At 36.2% G+C, this 11,990-nt stretch overlaps 1 long non-coding RNA gene across 1 annotated transcript; it reads left to right on the plus strand.

The window, feature by feature from the left end:
* The first annotated feature begins 6,562 nt into the window (after nt 1-6,562).
* LOC145123798 (uncharacterized) lies at nt 6,563-7,064 on the plus strand. Its single transcript, XR_013715329.1, has 3 exons — nt 6,563-6,618; nt 6,793-6,864; nt 6,938-7,064. It is a non-coding gene; the product is annotated as an uncharacterized LOC145123798 (long non-coding RNA).
* Nucleotides 7,065-11,990: the final 4,926 nt, after the last annotated feature.

Genomic DNA, 11,990 nt, shown 5'->3' on the forward strand with positions numbered 1-11,990 from the left:
TCCCAAGCCAGGAATTAACCTCCTGCAAGGTTGGGATGTCATTTCCTATGAGTAGTATGTCATCTACATACAGTACCAAAAATCTAACTATCTCCCACTAGCTCTAACATACACGCAGGAGTCATCTTCACTTCTCGAGAAGCCAAACTCTTTGACCTTTTCATCGAAACAAAGATTCCAGCTTCGAGATGCTTGTTTCAATCCATAAATGGATTTCTCAAGCTTGCACACTCTATTAGGGTACTCTGTACTGACAAAACCCTTGGGTTGATTCATGTAAACATCCACCGCCAACTTTCCGTTAAGGAAAGCGGTCTTGACATCCATTTGCCATATTTCATAATCATGAAATGCAGCAATGGCTAGAATAACCCTAATAGACTTAATCTTCGCTACTGGCGAAAAAGTTTCATCATAATCAATACCCTGAGTCTGAGTAAAACCCTTCGCGACCAGTCGTGCTTTATAAGTTGCACCTTCCCATCCATGTGAGTCTTCTTCTTGAAGATCCATTTGCACCCGACTGTCTTACGGCCTGGTACATTGTCAACCAAGTTCCAAACTTGATTTTCATACATGGATTGTATATTGCTGTCCATAGCCTCCTTCCATTTAGCAGACTCCGGGCCTACCATGGCTTCCTTAACACTGTTAGGTTCATCCAGATTTACCAGTGTACTATAACTGATAAATGTATCACCTTCCGTAGTAATATGTAATCTATAATCAAACTCAGGTGTGTTCCTAACCCTTGTGGAACGCCTTGGAGGTACAGACTCGTCAGCTGACTCAATAGGAGTTTCCTCCTCAGGTTGATTGCTAGTGTCTGAGGTTCCTTCACCAAGTTACTCTTTAATTTCTTCAAGGTCAATTTTCCTCCCACTGTTTCCTTGGCTTATAAATTCTCTCTCTCTCTCGAAAGACCCCTTTCCTTGCCACGAAGACCACATTCTCATTGTGTCTGTAGAAGAGGTAACCAAAGGATTTATGTGGGTAGCCGATGAAAATACACCTTTCACGTCGGGGTTCGAGCTTATCATGAGTCTTGCGCCTCACGAAAGCCTCGCAACCCCAAATCTTGATGTGGTCCAAATTGGGAACTTTCCCAGTCCACATCTCATGAGGTGTTTTGGAAACCTTCTTTGTAGGGACTAGATTAAGGATGTGGGTGATAGTCTCTAAGGCATATGCCCAAAAAGAGATTGGTAGCGAAGTTCGGCTCATCATAGAGCGAACCATGACCAACAATGTTCGATTACGGCTCTCAGCTACACCATTCAGCTGTGGTGTCCTGGGAGGTGTCAATTGTGAGACAATCCCACACTCTTTAAGATAGTCGAGGAACTCAGTGCTAAGATACTCACCACCTCGATTGGATCGAAGCATCTTAATGTTCCTTCCCAATTGATTTTCTACTTCCTGTTTAAACTCTTTAAACCTTTCAAAAGTCTCTGACTTATGTTTGATTAAGTAGACAGAACCATATCTACTAAAATCATCAATAAAAGTCACATAATAGCGATTGGCATCCCTTGTGGCGGTTTTGAATGGTCCACATACATCAGTATGTATAAGGTCCAACAAACCCTCACCCCTTGCACAAGTACCAGTGAAGGGTGATTTTGTCATTTTTCCAAGTAGACAAGATTCACAACTATCATCCGACTTAAGGTCGAACGACTCCAAGAATCCATCCTTTTGGAGCTGGCCTATGCGTTTCTTGCTTACATGTCCAAGACGACAAAGCCACAATGATGCTTTATCCAAGCTAGTAGAAGAATCAATACACAACACATTATTTCCTAAATTATCTACAACCGACACAGCTTCATACACACCATCACAAGGTAATGCTTTAAAATAAAGAACATTATTAAAGAAAGCATTTATTCCACCACATTCATTATCAAAACAAAAGGTAAACCCTTGTTTGTACAAAACATGAAAGGAAATAATATTTCTCGCCATTTCCGACGAGTACACATATTTATTCAAATCTAACTTTAACCCACTATTTAGCAACAAAGTATAAACTCCAATCTTGGAAACAGGTGAAGCCTTCCTATTCCCCATGATCAGGCTTATCTTCCCGTGCTCCACATCCTCACTTCTTCTTAGGCCCTGCAAATCAGAACATATGTGAATACCACATCCTGTATCAAGCACCCAAGAGTTAGAATATGGTGAGTTATTAGACAATATAGTGTAAATACCTGCATGGGATGGTTTCACTTTCCCATCCTTGACATCCTGCAAGTACTTAGGGTAGTTTCGCTTCCAGTGCCCCTTGTTCTGACAGTAGAAGCAATCAGCATCCTTAGCGATGGCAGAAGGAGTGATAGAACCACTTTTGGTTCCAGATGAGGAGCCTTCAAGATATTTTCCCTTGGTACCCTTCAAAGGGTGCTTCCTCTTCTTCCCTTTGCCTTGCCCGATAGCCAAAACAGGGGCTGCTGTAGGAGTAGGAGTAACAACCGACTTACCTTTAAGACCACTTTCGGCAGTCTTCAGAAGTCCCTGAAGCTTGCTGAGTGTAACTTCCTCCTTCTTCATGTGGTATGTAATGTGGAATTGATCATAACACGAGGGTAAGGAGTGCAAAATGATATCAATTGCCAACTCCTCTGTGAAGTTCACATTCAGTTTCAGCAAACGGTCCACATACCTTTGCATTTTCTACTTGTGGCCCGTGATGGGTTCACCATCCTTCATTCGAGTTTTTATCATGGAGGAGATTATTTCATACCGCTCTTGACGAGCACTCTGATGGTACCTTTCCATCAAGTCCTGGTACATCTCAAAAGGGTAATAGTCCTCATAGGACTTTTGGAGCTCGGCTGTCATCGTGGCCATCATGATGCATGCCACTTTGGTGGAATCTCTCTCATGTGTCCTGTATTCAGCAATCTCCTCAGGAGTAGCAGTAGTCTCATTGAGTTCCTTAAGCTCCTTGTCGAGGACTTATTCCTTGTCCTCGTAACGAGTGACCATCCTAATGTTCCGGATCCAATCCATAAAGTTGGAACCATCGAAGATGACTCTCCCACAAAGGTTCATGAGAGAGAAGGAGCCAGTAGGGTTAGAACCCGAAGCGTTGTTGGAAGACATATGAAAAGAAGAAAGACAAGTTTAGATTAGCTATATATAGAGTCCTTAATAAGACACCCAAATGTAATACTAAGGCTAGGACCCAACACAATATATTATAACTTAGAAGAGGGATGTCGTAATCTAAGCTATAGCATATTTGAAGGTAGGTGAATGACGATTCACCAATTTCCACCATGAAAACGAAATGAATTATTAGGTTTAATTGGTTTTGAAATTCCTAGATTCTTTTGAGATTCATTGAACTTTTCAATGGCATGTTTCAATCTCGATTGTGCCTTTCAAGTTTTGTGACTGGGATGCTGAGGATCACAAAACAAGGTGTGAATAACCATGCAAATTCACTTGGTACTCTTAATATTATCACCTAATCAATGTGCTGGTTAACCACACGCGCTCCACCGATCTATGATAAACATTAAGTCACCCTTTGTTATCCTTACTAATCCAAGTTAGTGTGTTGGTTAACCACACACGCTCCACCAACGACTTGGTAAGGTACAAATTGTGAATTTCATGGGATAGTACCATTTTCACATTTTCCTAAAATAACTAAGATTGGGAATTTATAAAACATTTAGTTACTTCATAATAATCATTATACTTTTAATGAGAATTTAAAGTCATTGTCCTACCCGTTCAGCTAACGACCTTCCACCGATCAAGGAAGCGGTGGGTGAGAATGGACACCCATTAAGCTGCCATTTTATAGGGAACAACCTTATACCCCCCTTATAGACCGACTTCGTGAATAAGGCCTACTAACGGTAAAACGACTTAATCTTATACATATATATAATTATTAACCATTAATGTTATAAATAGTATAAGGGTTGAATTTTAACTTTCAAAACTCTAAGGGTTGGAATTAAAGTATATTAAAGTGTGTAAAACTTTACAAATTCCAAAACTTGAGGACAAGTTTTGAAACTATTCAAAACTTTTCATTTCATAACTTATGAATTAATGGTTCATGAAAATGAGGACTCTTCATTTTCATGTAACTTATGTGTTTTAAATGTGCATAAAAGAAAGTGACCTTTGGAAATCCATAACTTGAGGACAAATTATGGACTCCATTAAAACACATAAATGATCAAGAATTAATTAATAAACAATTTAGCAAATAATTCCTATGATTTAACAACAATTCATAAGAACATGAATATCATATCAAAATTTCAAGAACATATGAACACATATAAACATGGAATTTTGATATTGGCCATTGTAAATGGATTAGCACAAACATTACACCATCTAAAACAAGTTTTAAAACACCAAAACAGTTTAGGGTAATGTTTCTAGTCCATTTCCAGTAGCAAAAGTCGAAAATCTGCACTCTGCCTAGCCAACTCGTCGAGTGCATGAACTGACTCGCCGAGTTGGTTGAAGATTCGCTTGGACTCGTCGAGTCCACCCATGGACTCGGCGAGTCCCCTGTGCAGACAGCAAGAACTTCGACTTTTTCAGCTATTTTGCATCAAGTATCAAACAAACAAGCCTAGGCTCTGATACCACTGTTGGGTTTTGAGCATTCTAACACTCCTAAGGTGTACATGCAACCCTAGAAACCTTGGATATATGTTTGACTAAAACACATGCAAAATAATTTTTCCAAGGTTCATAACCTATCTACCATGGCATGGGGTACTTTTGAACATAAAAGAAACTAGAGGAATTACATACCTTTAGTAGTGAGTTGATTCCTTAGGAGTTTCAGAGCCTAGCACCAATAATGTGAATGCCTCAAATGGAAATCACAAAACACCACAAACTTGGAAAACTTTTTGAGAGAGTATGTATGCTCTAGAAATCGGTCACTCTTATGCACACACACATAGTGTCATTTCAAGCATCACAAGCCTCTTTATATAGTGTTGATGATTAGGGTTATGAACCATGTAAACCCTAATAACCCATATCTTTTCCTTTTCCAAGGATCCATGGGTTAAAAGCTCCATGGATCATCCATGGACTCCCATGCAAGCTTAGCCCATTTCCTAATGAGTATTAGCCCACAATATATAAATATAATAGCCCATATTTAATTAGTCACCTTTTGATCACTAAATTAATTCAAAATTATATTAAGATCAACACTAATTAAATAATATGATTTCATATTAATATATTATAACTTATAATCTTTACTATATTATTAAACATATTGCCCCTTTCTTGAAAATTAAGAGGTACAACATGTATTACATCAGGTACAATAATACTAAACATATAACAACTCATATACATATTACATTACACGGGATATGTATTACACTACAATACACGCGGACTTTACCCTAATCTCCTAAACACAGCCACCATCGAACCAATTCTAATCGTGTCCACCAAAGATACAGAGATCTCCACCAACGTCTCCCACCGAAGACCGAAGGTCCACGGCTGCCGACCTCCCCCACCGAAGACGTCCCTCTCTCTCGCCTCTCTTTCTCTCTCTCGATCGCCATCAGAATGAAATGGAAACCTTAATTTCAAATTGTCGATGACCTTCGACTCTCCAGCGAGGTATCCAGCGTCGGTGTCTCCGCCCTTGCCCAACACCTTTATCACTTTGAAATCACTTCCCAGGTACTTACTACCTTCACTCTCACACCAACTTCCCCTTTTCCGATCATAATTCACTACCAATTGTTTTTGAAAAAATCTCGAACAAAATCGATTTACATGGTTAAGAAAACTCAATTCACTTTGTTTCTCCAAAGAGTCGCTGACAACGAACGTTCGCAGGTTGGCGTTCGCATTACACCAATTTTGAGTTTTTTTTCTGGTTGACTCGCAGGAACACCTGCTCAAATCATCTTGATTTCATTCTTTCCCAGGTAAGGTCTTTCACAGTATTTCAATTTTGACCTTTTGCTTGACTTGAAATCGCAAACATATGTTCATAATACTCCGATTAACCTCAATCGTTCCAAACACAGGCTTGAATCTGAATGGATTTAGCAATTCCAGAATAGAATTGAGTCCCAATCAAATAATATTCTACTTGTCTATAAATGCATGAAGTTTGTTCATCATTTATAAATTCTTGGGTGTATTCACACTTATATTGTGGTTTCATCAGGTTGAAGGAAGGGTTTGTTTCTCCAGAGAGGACACATCTTTGAGTTTATTGCAGTTTGAGGAAAAGGACTCAGGTTGAGCTCCCATCCTGTCAATTGTAACAAACTCATCCATACTCTTTCCATTTGAAGTTGGCCCATTTCATATTTTGTATGTTTTGTAGAGTGATAATATGCAATACATTTATACTTTTTGATATGATTGGAGGCTCTATTCCTTTGCTCAGGTACACATACTTTCCTTAATTACTTCTTTTGCCATGTGTCATGTTCGTTTCCAGAATTTGAAAGAAAAATTATGTTGAATGAAAGAATAAATTTTGGTTTCTCAAATGCAGGGTGATACTTTACATAGGTGGCAAACTGAACCTTTCAATCACTCCCTGCTCCTCCTCCAGGACAAATGGCCATCAGGAGTAAAGAGGTATGCATGTAGTGTTTTTATAGTATTTTATAAATTTAGTATTAGTGTAAAATGTGTGTGTATATATATATATATATATATATATATATATATATATATATATATACACGTTTTAATGGTTGAAAACAGTATCTGATTAGAATATTGTTTTTATTTATTGGTTTTGGTTTGGAGGGTGCCACTGTAATCTTGTCTGGTCCATCTGGTCCTCCTGTTACTTCTGTCCCAAGTCAGAATTCTGAGTTGGTAGGTTTTGTGTCAGAATTCTTTTCATATCTCGTGTTTATGTATTATTGACAATTTTAACCTTGGTGCTTAGGTTCTTACTCCCAATGTGCCAGATATAAGTGTTGTATTGCTTGAAGATATTCGTCTTCGAAAAGTAATTGATACAATGGCTCTTTATGTTCTTGATGGAGGTTGTGCTTTTGAGCAAGCTATAATGGAGAGGGTTTGTGGGAATCATCTTTTTTAGTTTCTTGTTTGAACTTGGCTCTAAGGAACATACTTACTATGTTTGGAGGCTCTATTCCTTTGCTCAGGTACACATACTTTCCTTAATTACTTCTTTTGCCATTTAATCTATATATGAAATTCATTCTAAATATATGTATATGTACATTTCAAGAAATTAAAATTAGGTGAGAGCATGAGCATTCATGTTGATTCATTTCTAGAATTTGAAAGGAAATAAAGATTAACTTTTGGTTTCACAAACAAATGCAGGGTGATACTTTGCATAGGTGGCGAACTGAACCTTTCATCATGATACGCTAATAGCATTATTATTTCTATTTAAAAGATTTTTTTAAAAAAAATAAAAAATAAAAACTTATATGCAGCGTGTTGAGACTGAACGAACACTAACTGATGCACAAAGAGATGAATTTGAATACATGCTTCGTGCCCTAACATTAGAAAGAATTCAAATCAAAGAAGCAATGGGTTTTGCATTAGATAATGTTGACGCTGCTGGAGAGGTAAATATGGGTAAAACGGTCATTTTTTTTAAATAAAACTAATGTTTTAGTGTTATTGAATCAGTTGTATTGGTTGCAGAATGTAACACCTTCTTTCAGTTTCTAGCCCTATTTTCTTCCCCACTTCATCGAATCTCTCCATGTCGCTCATTATCATCACCTCTTCCCTAATCTCTCTATTTTTTCTCTTGTTGTTGTAGTTCGACCCTAATAGCTAATGTTCAAGAAGTTAATGTAGAGGGAAGGTTAGTTATGGTACTAAAATTCAAATGGAATTTTTTTTACATTGTTTGTGTTTGGGATTAATTACCTCTCTCACTCTTTGTAAATATAACACCTTCTTTGTCTTTTCAGTTTTCTATTCAAGATTATTTTTTATGGCACTTCATAAAGTAACCATCTATTTTATGTTTAGTCTATGTAAAAAGTTCTATTATTGGTTTCATTCAAGGTCCTTCTTTATTTATTGATGTCATGTTCAGTGTATGAAGCTTTCTTATATGAACGAACTCTTTGTAGTTCTCTGATTAATGCTTCAAATTGTTTATTTTCTGATTAAAGCTTCAATTTTTTGGTTCGTGAAGGTGTTGCATTGCTTTTGGGTGTGTAATCAGCACTGGAAGCATGAGAATGAGCCATTTCAAGTGACAACATTCCAGGAAATTTACATGCATCTTGACTGGTTCAGAGACAGTTGTGGTTGTAAACTTGTGTAATTTGAACTTTACTCTTTCTTAAAGTTCATATTTTGCTTCTAATCATACATACTTTTGTTGTTGATGTCTTTGGTAGCTAATTATCAAAGAAAGTGGTTTAGAGAGAATTGGGGTGGTAAGCATAGGTATTTACATTTTAATCCTTATATTTATAACTGAATAGATTGATATGCCAATCATTTAGATACATATTAAAATGAAAAGTTAGGAATTTTTTTTCCAAGGAGTGTTTGAAGCTGTTATTCTGTATCCCTAGACCCCTACCTACAAACAACTGTCTAATATATTGACCATTTTTGTTTTTTCATTTTGGCAGCCCAATTGGAGAAAATATGGCAGCCTAACAAAATTTCTTGTAGATGTCCAAAGAAGGCTAATATGGCTTCCCTATTGTTTTCTCTTTAAATCTATTGTGTGTCGGATCTGTTAGTATGTTTGGCTGTAGGATCAAAGTTGGTGGTGCTTTCGATACAGGTTTGGGCAATGTTCTATTTTGAATAAACGTTTACCTCAGGATTTTAGATTAACAGATGAATCTTTTATTTTTTGTCGAATAAAACATGGTAGGGTTATAGTCTGATAATGAGAATCTTTTAGCTTTATGTATGTTTTTTCATTCCTATTTAAGACCAGTTTTCTTTTTCTTTCTTTTTGGTCATCAATTGTTATCTGGTTGGATATTTTCACATTTTGATTATATTTTTCCTTTTGGCTTTCTCTTTAGATGGATTATTGAGTGAAATCATTGCCACGGAGGGGAGGCAATGGTGATGTAGTGAAATCAAGTCCATGGAGGGGAGTAAAGTTGAACCTTGTGATGATATTCAAGTCATTTGAGAGGGGAAGTTGTATGTTATCCTGATAATTACAATTTAATGTAGTTTGATCTATATAGGTTTTTGTTTTTATACACACATGTAATGCAGTGAACTATTTATGTCTTAGTTCATAGTGGTGCAGTTAACATCAGATATCCACATCTCATAATTTATGTAAAAAAAAAAAAAGAATGGCTGGTAAAGAGGGATGTTGTAATTGAAAGGTAAGTGAAGATGTTTTTTTATGTAACTTTACAAACCACATTAAAGTAAGCGAATTATGTCCAAAAGAAATTTATCCAATTTCATTTCTACTGAAATGGGTTAATTGAAAAAATGGTCATAATTGCCGTCACCAACAGACCCCACTGTATCTATCTATGTATGTGTATTTCACCGATACCAAAGAAGAAACAAATATATAAGAAATTGTCATTTTTCTACAAAGTGTAGAAATTGTTTTATATCTTATTTGGGTGTTTCTCATACATATGTAGTTACAAGAATGATGACGTAAATACATATTCTAAGTTACTCATCTAGACATAATTAAGTCATATATTTTTATGAATTTCTTTATTATATAGATATTTATAAAAAATAAAGAAAGATGGAAAGATGTTTGAGATATCTTATTTTCATATCTGATAAAAAGACAATAATGATTCAAATAAAAAGTCAATCAAACATGATTGTTTATTACTTTATTCAACCAAAACTATGTCAATAAACTATAGATACAATAAAGATTAGGTTAAAAATGGTATCGTTTGATAACTAATGACAAAGTCGACGATGGAAGCTTGGGTCAGAGCCATATGATGCGAAAGTCTCACGTAGCCCTTCCCCGTTACTCTGTTACTCTAAGAGTCGAAATAATCTTTATTCCTTCAACAACTGTTAGGCCTTCCTATAGTTTTAGAAACGGAGATCGACTTGGCCTACTTTGACTATGCGACTCTTCTCATTTCGTAAGATGAACAAGTGACCCAACAACAACAAATTCAATAATTGGTCGGACCAAGCTAACTGTCGATTTCTGATTTCCGACCTGCGACATATATTTATATTTTTAATGCAAAAGAGTAACATATTCATACTTTTGAACAAACACATTACTAATATTATTAATTTGAAAAAAGAACTATTTTCATTCTAACACAAAATAACTTTATATTTTTAACTTTAACCAAAAACACCAACATACTTTTATGTTTAACCCAATGACATTGTATTTTTGTTTCAAACCCAAAACACAAAACATCAGCCTTTACCCAAAAACTACCACATATTTTTCTACATGATTGCAGATTGTTGTTATTTATATATTGCCTTTACCCAAAAACTACCACATACTAATTTTCTACATGATTGCAGATTGTTGTTATTTATATATTGTAAAATCAAGTATGAACTGTTAGATGAAATTCCAAATATAGACTCAACTTCTGTCGTATTGTATGACTATGAATAACCCACGTCTAAAGGAAACTAATCATCACATTAAAACTATCTTCCAAAAGAAACTCTTTGCCGTCCGGCGCTTAGCGCAGGTAAACGGCTAGTATATTAATAAACATATTATTCTCATAATATTATCCATATAAATAGTTCGGGTGAAGTGCAACCCAAATGGACCATGCCGGATCGGGTCAAGTATATACCAAATAAGTTATGGACTTAGACACCTTATCCAACAACAGTGACGCTAGCTTTCAGACCGACAGAGATAATTTCGGCTCTCAGGCGGGCTGGATATCTACCTTAAATGGAGGAGCAGTAACTTGGAAAAGTTCCAAATAGGAAACTGTAGCTGATTCAACGTGCGAATCAGAGTACATAGCAGCAACTGAAGCGTCGAATGAGGTGATATGGCTAAAGAACTTCATCGGAGATCTTGGAGTTGTACCAGCTATAAAGGAGCCTATGGAGATTTTCTGTGACAATGAGGGTGCGGTCGCCTTAGACAAGGAACCAGGAAATCATGGAAGATCCAGACACATTGACAGAAAATACCACTTCATAAGACATCGGATAGAAGAAGGACTCCTCGTAATGAAGGGTGTATCGTCATAGGAGAACCCAATCGATCCCCTTACGAAGAGACTGAGTAGGGTTAAGCACTTGCTGCATGCTAGGAGTATCGGGCTGAAGGACGATATTAGTTTTAATGATTAGATAGATATTTAGAAACTTGTAATAGTTTAAATTGTAATTGACATTTCATGATTGAATAAAAGGAGTTTTATTTATAGGTAAAGTTACTATCTTGTGTCAATTGTTTACTATTATTTCATTTTGCATGTTTTGACTTCCAGAATAATAAGATTATTCAAACCATCCACAGTCGATCATACTTTGGAAGTAGGTTATGAAAGTAGACTGTCATGAATGGGTTTTTGTAAAATTGTCCAAGGTGTTGGACATAACAAAGTTTGCTACAAACATTCATGAGTGCTCTTGAAATAAGATTTGAGTATTGGACTAATCCCACACTTACATGAATCACTTCATGGAATTTATCATGAGTAATTGTGAGATGATAATATCATATAGTCTTCAAACCAAGATATATGAGTTGTTGATTATGAGTTGGTTGTACATTGACAGTGCGAAAATGCATCAGTAACTTGATGTTATTAAATGTGTTGTTGTGTATGGTTTAAAGAATAGTTAGTATAAGCATATAAGTCGAAGTTTATTTGTTCCTTTTATTCTAAGAGGATTAAAAGCGATATCTTGGGCCCCTCGATGATTTTGTTTTAACTTATGTGTCGGGCCCGGTCAGGACTCAATTGATGCGTTCAATTAAGTTCTATGTCAAACAAATTAGAAATCGGGAAACAAACTGTTGGACA

The sequence above is a fragment of the Lactuca virosa genome, chromosome 7 (assembly GCF_052849685.1).
Source record: "Lactuca virosa cultivar CGN04683 chromosome 7, Lactuca_virosa_CGN04683_v6, whole genome shotgun sequence".
NCBI lineage: Eukaryota > Viridiplantae > Streptophyta > Magnoliopsida > Asterales > Asteraceae > Lactuca > Lactuca virosa.